This window comes from Cebus imitator, unplaced genomic scaffold, assembly GCF_001604975.1.
Source record: "Cebus imitator isolate Cc_AM_T3 unplaced genomic scaffold, Cebus_imitator-1.0 Scaffold495, whole genome shotgun sequence".
NCBI lineage: Eukaryota > Metazoa > Chordata > Mammalia > Primates > Cebidae > Cebus > Cebus imitator.
The window spans coordinates 537145-547652 of NW_016107810.1; the positions used below are offsets into that span (position 1 = coordinate 537145).

The following is a 10508-nucleotide window of genomic DNA, read 5'->3' on the forward strand; positions in this document are numbered from 1 at the left end:
CCTCCCTTCCTCTCCCGGCCCCCCTCCCTCTCCTGGTCCCCTCCCTCTCCCACCTCCCTCCCTCTCCCAGCCCCATTCCATCTTGCCAGTCCCAGGGAACAGTGGCTTTCCCACATTAAAGGAGCTTTCAGGGGATGCAGAAAATAATTATTCTTTGTCTTCTCAACTTCCAGGGACTGCTGCTAATTGAAGCAGGGGCTGGAGAGGAAAAGGCGGGTGGGCCAAAGATGGAGCCTCGGACAAGAGACTCCCTGGGCCACCAAAACCCCTGGACATCCTCTGACCCTGCCCCCATCTCATTAACGTGTCCTTCCTCCAGCTCCTAATCTGTCCCTCCCCCGCCTCCTTAGCCCACCCCTCCCCCGCCTCATTCACCTGTTCCTCTCCTTCCTGGTCCTGTCTCCCACTGGTGCCTCCAAGCCAAACCTGGACCTTCCCAGCCAAGCATCATTGAAAGCATTCAAGGCTGGGCACGTTGTTCGTACCTGTAATCCCAGCACTTTGCAAGACTGAGGTGGGAGAATCACTTGAGCCCAGGAGTTCAAGACCAGCCTGGGCAACATGGTGAAACCTGGTCTCTACACAAAAAACAAATTAACTGGGCATGGTGGCAGTCACCTGTAATCCCAGCTACTCAGGCTGAGGTGGGAGGGTGGCTTGAGCCCAGGAGGGCGAGGCTGCAGTGAGCTGTGATTGTGCCACTGCATTCCAGCCTGGGTGACAGAGTAAGAATGTCTCAAAAAACAATTTTTTAAATTAAAAACATTTGTGGTTAAAAAAAAGATTGTGTGCACATGTGTGTGCATGCAGAAAAGCATATGGCAGACAGGCAGATAGCCACCACCTACAATTAAGAAATGACTGCATTTGGGTTCAAACAGAAGCAAACTAGAAGCTCCGCCCAGCTGCCTGCCCGGGTTCCCGTGCCCTCCGAGAGGGCTGAATGCCCCTGTGCCCTGGTGTCCTCCAGGCCTGAGAACGACAGTGAGGGTCTCACAGACGGCACAAGGACTTCAGCTCACTGCACCTGAGAAGCCTGAGGACCCTGGAGTTCCTGCCCCTTTTCCTCCAGCTCCCACCTGGGCATTCTCCTCTCCCTCCTCCGTTCCATGGATGCAGGAGTTGACCTTCGAGTTTTCCTGAGCAGGGAAGGCCCTGAGGCTGCAGCTTCTGCGTGGTTAGAAACAGGACCACGGGCAGCCGTCAGAGGCCTGCAGCTCTCCCATCTCCGCAGCTCACACAGCGTTTTGACCTCTACCACAAAAATGTGGGGATCCTTGATCTGCAAAACACTTGCAAAAGTCACAGCCAAGTAGGGAAGAGAAGACAGGAATTCACTCCTTCTGATCGCCAGCATCGGTGCTTCTGCAGGCTTTACTGTGTCCATGCTAAAAGTAAATCATCATTGCAACCCCAGGACAGGCATCTGACTAGACCTTCAGCTATGGAACCGGAGCCTCCTGTCTGATTTCCAGCAGATCCCGATGCCTCAGAGCAGCCATGGAAGCCCAGTTCTGGACCTCGAGAGGGAAATCAGTGGCCGGCCAGAGGAGCCCTTCCCGGGACAGGCTGACCCTGCTCCATCAACCTCTGGCAGCCCGGAGGGACGGGCAGCGCCTGAGCTGGTCTGGAATCTGGCCATGGCCTGGAAGCTCCCACAGCCCACTGGTGGCCAAGGCAGCCTCTGGCAGCCGCACCAGCTCAGGCGTGGGCAAGTGCTTCCAGCTGCTGGTGCGTCCAGCAGGGTATGAGCCTTCACGACTCCCAAGGCCGGATCCAGACGTGGGTCCACCCATAGCTGGGTACAGCCTGCTGTGCATTTTTCCTGTGGTGATGGGAAGATGTGCTGTCACGTGGTGATTAAATCCATTTACACTGAACAACTGAGCAGGGGGGGCTGCTTGTTTCTCTGTCATGGTCCCAGGCTGTGAGGCACCGGGGAGCTCATCTCTTTATGAGGAATTCTCAGCACATCCGAGTTCTGCAACTGCATCACCACATTTTGCAGGTTGTAATTTTCAGGGCAAAGAAGGTCCCTGTGAGTTCTGGAAAGAGCATTTGGGTTGCAGACCGATGGTTAATCGATCGCCGAGGAAGAATTGAGTGGAATGAGATTTGACAAGTCAAGAATAAAATGACTTGAGTAAAAGCAGGACACTTCTGCAGGTGCCAGCCCTCTGTGCGGGGAGCTGGGACCATTCCCATGAAGAAGATCCCCCCATAAAGGGGAGGGGCTCACAAGGAGGGCTCCCATGGGAGCCGCGTGGGCGTGAACTCAGCCTTGTCTGGAGGCAGGTGCAGCATGGGCTCCTTTAAAGCGGGGAAGAGGCATGCGTGTCGGGGGCGCAAGCCACCATGTTTTTGTTGTGGACATGGAGCCTCTAGCTCTGGCCTGGGCACAGCAGGGCCCTCCTGCCTATTCCGGGGTCTGGCCGCTGCCTGCCTCTGCAGGTTGAGCCCTGACTCTTGGAACTGTGTGCTGGTTGAGGAACCAGGGCAGGGAGAAGGGAAAACTCACACCTACAGCAGTCGCACCTTTAGGAGGTGCCTGGAAGGTCCTGCGCGATCCTGGCTCTAACTGAGGACCTGCCAGGAGGTGGGAGACCCCATGGAAGCCCCGGCTTCTTGCCCCCACAAGAAATGCGTCCTGGACAGCTATGCCCCCGTGGGCCTGTGGAGGGAGGCGGCAATGACAGGGACAGGGGCCGAGGCAAGGGGTGGCGGAGCCAGCAGATGTGGTGGGTGGTGCTGGGGTCACTGCTGAGGAAAGGGCCTTGGAGCAGAGACCCCCATGAGCACAGGGAGGCCCCAGGGTGGGGATGGCACCAGGTGGGGCTAGAGCCCAGGTGGACACGGGGTGAATGGGGACAGGTGTGACCTGGAGTGTCAGGAGGGCCAGGCAGGTACAGCCCTCATGGGGAGGGTGCAGGAGAGGTCAGCAGAGGTGGCCACGGACCCCAGGGGCTGTGGTGGGTGGGCGGGAGGGAGCCTGGTAACCTATGGTCTGCATGGGGACACTGAAGGGAGAAAGGGGGTCGCTGATCACTCTGCTGGAACAGCAGGCAAAGCTGGCCTTCCCTGGCTGCTGGGCGTCCCACCGTGGTGGGGCAGGGAGCTTGGGCCATGCTCCAGGCCTGGCCAGCAGCCTCCTGGAGTGTTAAAGCTGGACATGACATGATTCTATTTGCATATTGTAAATGTCTTTATGTATTTAAAATATTTCGATGTTTTAAATATACCCTCTTGCTGCTGTGGGAGGGGCTGAGGGGAGCAGAGAGCCATGAGAGGCAGCTGCTCAGAGGTCCGTGCCATGGCTGAGGGTGGCAGCCGTGGAGGGGGATGGGCAGAGGCGCCAGCATGTGTGGGCAGGCATCGGGTGGAGCGTGCAGGTGGACGGTGCAGGGATGCTCTGGGCTTGGGCCTGAGGCCCGGTGGCCGGGCTGCCCTTTGCTGAGGTGGCATCTGGGCGAGGATGATGGGCACTGGGCACTGGAGGACATCAAGGACTCTACGTGGGACAGGCCACCGTGGAGCCTCACAGTGACACCCTGGCGGGGGCAGCCAGGTGGGCCATGAGCGTAGGTGCCCGCTGTCCCACGGGGTGCATGGGCCTCAGGTGTGGGAGTGGGGGTCTCCGGGTGGTGGGCGATGCTGCCCGGAGGACAGGGCAGGGGAGATGGCTGTGACCAGCCCTGGGCACTCAACTCGTCAGCTGGGAAGCCCCAAGAGGGCAGCAAGGAGGCCATGCTCTTCTGCTTCACCCGCCTCACGCTTGCTTCCAGAACATTCCATCTAGCCTCTGTTCTTTCGGCTGTTAGGTTTTAAGAAGGATCTTTTTTCCTGGCTCCTTATTTTGTTCTATTGTATTCCTCAGTGTTTTTGTCTGCGAAGATTTACATGAATGTTTTGCATTTGAAAGAAGTCCCCTGCCTTCCCCGGGGACTGTCTGCTCATTACTGCGGGAACCTGAATGTTCTGTGCCTGTGGGAGTGGGGGAATCGTTCCCAAAAAGAGTCTGGGATCCGATTCTCCTTGTCCACAGCCACTCGTCTCCCTGGAGAGGGCAGCGCTGCGCCTCTCCTCGCACAGCAGCTCCCATGGTGGACCCATCTGATGTCCTTGGTCAGCCTCCTGCCGCCTGCCTGCAAATCCCCTCTCCTGCTCCGTCTTTCCCTTCTGCCCCGTTTGGCTGTCCCATTCTTTCCTACTCTTCAGAAAAAAACAGTTCTCATCCCGGAGCATGCACAGTTAGGGTTTGAAAGACCGTGACCTTCCCACTTTCTAAAGCACGACTTCCTGAAACGTACGGGAAATACACCTGCCTGGTGACCAGGACGCTGCACACACCTGGTCTGAAATCAGGTGTTACCTCGGTTCAGGGCTCACTGATCACTCTTGACTTGTACCTGCCAGGATTCTGTCATAAAGCCCTGAGGTACATGGCCTGTGAATGGCCAGAAGCATTAGCAATATTAAGGACACGCAAGTCGATCCAACCCGAATGCACCCAGTAGCTTCTGCACACGCAGGTCCCTGGGGTTGCTGACCGGATGCTCACTGGGGAAGTTCTGCCCTCAGAAGCTCCCGAAAGCCCCTCTGCAGGGGACGCGGCCACCAGTTCCAGGCCCTGAGATGTTGCGAGGCTTCTATGGCGGCGATTCTGATACCCAAGGATGCTCTGGGCTTTCTCTCTGCTAATGATACGGAACAAGGCTACCTGACTGTCCCGGCCGGAGGAAATTGCAGAAGGAGTCAGGTTGTGTTTACTCTGCAGACTGCCCGGCAGCCATTAGAATCTCGTGGAGGAAGGTTTGCTAAGAGGGGACTCCTCATCGTCTGGCTGAGAAAAGCCTGGGAAAGAGGCAGCAGGGCTTTTGTGGCGCTTTCCTGTTAAGGAAAAGTGTTGCCTGTACCCAGGTCACGGAGACACGTTCCCATGTTTTCTTCTAGAAGATGTGGTATTTTGCCCTTCAATTTTAGATCGGAAACCCAGCTGGGATTGATTCTGGCACGGGCTGTGAGCAGGGCGTGAATGTGGATATGAGATGGACCTGGCACCATTTACGTAAACAGACTTTACCTGCTGCACTGCAGTTTCACTTTTACAATAAATCCGTGGCCACTTGTGTGAGCCTGTGTTGCAGACAGCGCCACTGGCCGGTCCTCCGCTCCTCCCGGGAGGACGCCCATGCTGTGTGACTTTGCAGAGCTTTGCTTTGTTCTGGCCAGTGCAGCGTGACCTGGGAGCCCAGTTCTCTGTGTTCCCTGCTTGCTTCTCCACCTCTGTCATCTCCTGGAGGACGCTGTGTCTACACTAGCAGCCGGTCTCAGGAAAAGTGCCACGTGTTACCCACTGAGCCCAGCCTGGCCACCTGACTCCAGCTGACCTCTACACTCGTGAGAAAAAAATGAATAGCGGTTGCTTCTGTGTAGCATGGCAAAAGTTTACTTACTATTTTTGAGACAGGGTCTCACTCTGTCACCCCGGCTAGAGTGCAGTGGTGATCACAGCTCACCGCAGCCTCTACCCCCGGCTCAGGCAACCTTTCCACTTCATCCTCCCGAGTAGCTGGGACTACAGGCATGCACCACCACACCTGGCTAATTTTTAGATTTATTTTTTGTACAGACAGGGTCTCGCTGTGTTGCCCAGGCTGGCACTGAACTCCTCACGCCATCCTCCTGCCTCTGCTTCCCCCAGTGCTGGGATTACAGGATGTGGCACGGTGTCCGGACAGCAAAAGTTGCCTGTTAGTGGCAGTAACTTCCTGATGGAGTCTGCTTTGGATTCTCTTCTGTTTTGGTTCTTTGCATTTCCATCTACATTTTATAATCCATTTGGAGATTTGCATTTTTTTGTAAAAGCTTCTATACATTGAATTGCATTGAATCTGTAGATCAACTTGGGGAAAATAAACATGTTTATAATATTGAGTCTTTGGGTCGATGTCTGTGATATATTCTTCTGTTTGTTTAAATGCTTTTAAATTTCTGTCAGTAGCACTTGGTAGTTTTCAGCATAGAGGTCTTGGGCGTGTTTTCTAGCACGTATTCATAAACGGTACTTTTGATATTTTCATTCCTAATTATTTGCTGATGATTTAAAGAAATGCAGTGATTTAAAAAAATATTTGAATTGAGTATTCCTCAATGTATTCATTTCTTCTTTCAACCAAATCCAATGAATACATATTTTTCCAGGATATAGGCAAAGCGTGGTGAGTGGCTGCTGAGATCTGGGCCGGGGTGAATTGTGCAGGAAGTGTTAGCTGGCGTGGCTCCGATTCCGTAAACACTTCCCCAGCTGCCAAACGCCAGTCCGTTCAAATTAGCGCTGAGCACGGTCATGCTCCACAGCTCTGGAATCAGCTCCAGCACTGGCGGGCTCTGCGGTCACGGCTGGAAGCCACCTGGTGGATCACGGCTAGAGGTCACCCAGGTGGTCACTGCGATCATGGCTAGAGGTCACCCTGGTGGGTCGGTCACTGATCACGGCTGGAGGTCACCCTGGCTGGTCACTGTGATCACTGTTAGGGGTCACGCTGGTGGTACGCTTCTGTGATCAGAGGGCACTCTGGGCCCCTGCGACCAATGGACTGGGAACCCACCAGCAGCCCAGAGGAGACCTCTGCACAGCCGCCCGTCAGCCCAGCTGCACTCACCTGGGCCCTTCTAGGTGCCACAGCCATGGCCTTGCCCTCCAGTTTCCTGCATTCTCCTGGAGTGACCTCGGGAAATTACGGCTGGTTTAAAACAGAGATGTTGACTTGTGTGTGACTTGGTGCCAGCAGGACAGGCCTGGCAGAGGGGGTCGGTGTGTGCCCTTCGGTGCTTGTCATTCGCGGACAGGAAGTCGTCCTCACGTAGTTGTCCCCAAGGAGGACCCACAGTTCTAGAGCAATTGTCGGGGGTTAGTGGAAGAAAGTTTCTCTGGAAATAAGACTGTGGAGAAAAATGTTTCTGGTGGAAACGTGGCTTGACTGTTACTCATGAAAAAAAATGAAAGGACCTTTGTCCATTTCATGTAAGACTCTGTCAACCCTGGAGCAGTCCTGAGAGCCCAGCATCCTCCGCTCCCACTGGAGCCGTGAACATGTGGCCACATCCTAAATGAGTACAGCCGTGTCCAGCCGTAAGCGGGCATTAGGCAGCTCCCAGGAGCGGGAGAGCAAAGCCCTTGGCAGCACAGCCTGGCCACGGCGGGCAAGGGGTCCCGGCACTGGGGTCCGAATGCAGCACCCCACAGTGTGTCCTCCCCCAGCCCCAGACAGGGCTATTTTGTTGCTTATTAGAAGTGCCTTTTCTCTGCAGTTTAAAACAGTAACAACACAATCTGAATTCCTGGGATGTATCTTTGATTTAGATACCAGTAATTCTCCATGAAACCTTTCAGTGAGTTGCCGATTCGAGGGTGACCTCGGGTTTGCCTGAGCGCTGCCTGCTGCCTGAGTGTCCCGCAGGGCTTCTCACTCAGGTGAGGCCTGGTCAGGACTGTCATGGCCACCTGTCCTGGGAGCGTCGGCTTCGTGCCAGTCCATGCTGGTCATTGGATCTCACCTGAACGAGCGGGGCATGGTCCATCCTTGTGGCATCCAGGTCTGGCCTGAGGGTTGAAGCCGATCTTGACCCAGGGAGGGAGCACAGTGGTGCCTGTCACTGCGGAAACGCTGGTCTGCAGGTGACGTGGGTGCCCTCATTTATTTTCTTTTTTGAGAAGGAGTCTTGCTCTGTCACCCAGGCTGGAATGCAGTGGTGCAATCTCGGCTCACTGCAACCTCTGCCTCCCGGGTTCAAGCGATTCTCCTGCCTCAGCCTCCCGAGTAGCTGGGACTACATGCATGTGCCACCACACCCTGCTAATTTTTTGTATTTTTAGTAGAAATGGGTTTCACCGTGTTAGGCGGGATGGTCTCTATCTCCTGACCTCGTGATCCACCTGCCTTGGCCTCCCAAAGTGCTGCAATTACAGGCGTGACCCACCACACCCAGCTGGGTGACCTCGTTTCTAGGCATAGGACAGAGCCACATGGGGTGGCCAGGCTGGGCCGGGCCGGCTGCACTGGGCCCTGTCCACTGGAAAGGGTGGCCCTGGGGCCTGGGCGGTTCCTACGCTCCACCTCCTGTACCCCCTTCAGGGTCTGTTCTGATGCTGTGTGGACTCCACCCTGAAGGGTGGCCAGGCCTGTGGCTACCTGTTGGCTTCTGGCTTGGTTTCCCCCCGGGTCACCCCTGCTTCACCCCCACTTCACTCCTGCAGCTGGACAGGGTCACACCAGTGTGGCTGCCCAGGCCCATGGGTGAGGGGAGGGCTGGGGCATCCGTTAGAAACTAACAAAGACACCTGATGTCCCATAGATCAGGGTGGCGTTGGTTTTGAACTGGCGGAAAAGCACATTGGGCCTCACAAAATGTGACCCAATCTGGGCAGAGGTGAGGGAAGGAGGTGTCGCCCTCCACTCTTTCAGAAGCAGAGTGAGTGGATGTTTCAGAAACGACTTTTGTCCTGCTCACATATGTCAGAGCCCCCCAGTAGCCTCAACCACAAGGTTGCCAAGCCCTATGATGCGTATGTGCATGCACCTCTGCATGTGTGTACGTGTGTGTGTGTATGTGGGGGCACGTATGCATGTGAGTGTGTCGGGGCATGTGTGTGGTGCGTGCCTGCGTGTGTGTCTGTGTGTGCCTGTGTGTGTGTGGTGTGAGGTCCTGTGGTTCCTGCGAGGACCTTGCTTGTATTCTAAGCACAATTGCGGGTCCCTCGGGGACTGACGCATTGAGCTTTCTGCTCCACAGGACCCCTCTTCTGTGGGGATGTGATCGCGGTACAGCTTGGGGAGGTGGGTTGGAAGCGGACATGGCCCTGGGCAGGAGAGCAGGTGGCAGGCTTGGGAGACACCACGGCGGGAGCTGACAGGTTTGCTGACAGTTGGGGGTGGGATGTTGGGAAGGGTGGGAGCCAGAGCAGCAGCTCTGGCTGAGAGGGGTGTTGTCCCAGGAGCAGGGCTGCGGGGGAGAGCTCTGCTGGGACAGATGAGACGTGAGATGCCCCTTGTATGGCTGTATTCCTCAGGTCCTGGCAGGAAGCAGATGACGCCCAGGGCATGGCTGAGAGGTCACCCAGGGGCTGTTTCTTGAAGTAGACAGGGGAGGTGGGAGAGCCAGGGCCAGCGGGGACTCCATCCTGTGTCTGTAGGGACGAGGGGTGTGTCTGTTAGGAGAGATGGGTCATGTATGGGGAGGGCCACCTCCCAACAGAAGTGAGGACTACAGACGGAGCTCCTGGGCCTAGCGGTGGGTGTCCGTGTGATCACAGTCCCCGTGTCCTGCTGGGGCCACCCACTGGACCCAAGAGGAGCCAGAGAGTGGGGGTTCTGGAGAGGCAGCTTCACAGGATAGCCCCTGGCACACAGGACATAGGACCCACACTTACCATGGCCTGGTCCCCAGAGCTCCAGAGAAAGGGCTGGGCCAGTGATGAGAATTTGGGGGTTAGTAGCATGTGATGGCCTTGGAGGCCCGGAAAGGAATAGGGGAAGAGAGCAGGGGCTGTGGGTGTACCCCAGAATTGGGAGGCCAGAAGATGGGGGCTGCGGGGATCGTGGGGCATCCAGGTGAGTGGGAGCCCTGAGCCACGAGAGCAATCTCACAGGGGCTTAAACGCTACAGAGGGGTCAGGAGTCCAGCATGGGCCTGATGCTGCGCTGCTGGGTAGGGGCACCAGAGCCCCGAGATGGCAGGGAAGAGGGCCAGGGCGCCGCCGTAGACCCAGGGCAAATCTAGATTTCAGCCACTTTCTCACCCCGTGAACAGACTCTGAGCACCCACTGCACACCAGCTTGTGGATGGTTAACAGTGTGGACAAAGGTTTAAGCACCTGGATGAAGACAAATGGCCCAGGGTCAGAAGCCCCCTCGTTCCCCACAACCTAGAGCTCAGACATCACCCTGGGGCTCAGCAGCTCAGATTTGTTTCTGGGTTTGCTGAGAACATCATGGGACTCACGTGCAGCCCCTGCCTGTGGGTGAGGACGCAGGGAACAGGGCGGGAGCTGCCTGAGGACACCGCAGGCTGTGGCCCTGTCCCCACTCCCTGCAGCCCCCACCCACTCCTCGTGGGGCTGTGTCTGAGAGGAAGAGTGCCCCTTTTCCTGGTGGGTTCACCCGGCCAGTGACGATCTTGCCTCCTTGTGTGGCCTGATCCTGGATTCGGTGCACAGACTTCCGTGGAATCTTCCGTGACTGTGTCCCCAGTCTCACTTTCCAGGCTGGGTGTCCCCTCTGAGGGTTCTCCTGCAGATCCCACAGCTGCATATTCCCGCTCTCCACCAGTCAGGTTTGATTTCAGGTTTTAGTAGCCATGTTAAGGAGTAATTCCATCATAGAAGATAACCCTCAAATTTCAGAAAAATCTTCCCCAAATGCACATTCAGGGGTGAGCGTGTGCGTGGCGGGAGATCCCCTCCAAATGCACATTCAGGTGTGAGCGTGTGCGTGGTGGGAGATCCCCTC

The 10508-nt window shown here is 56.2% G+C and overlaps 1 protein-coding gene across 9 annotated transcripts in view; it reads left to right on the forward strand.

The window, feature by feature from the left end:
• The window catches only part of JAKMIP3 (Janus kinase and microtubule interacting protein 3), a 117582-nt gene that overhangs the window by 37370 nt on the left and 69704 nt on the right, over positions 1-10508 (forward strand). The window lies entirely within an intron of this gene.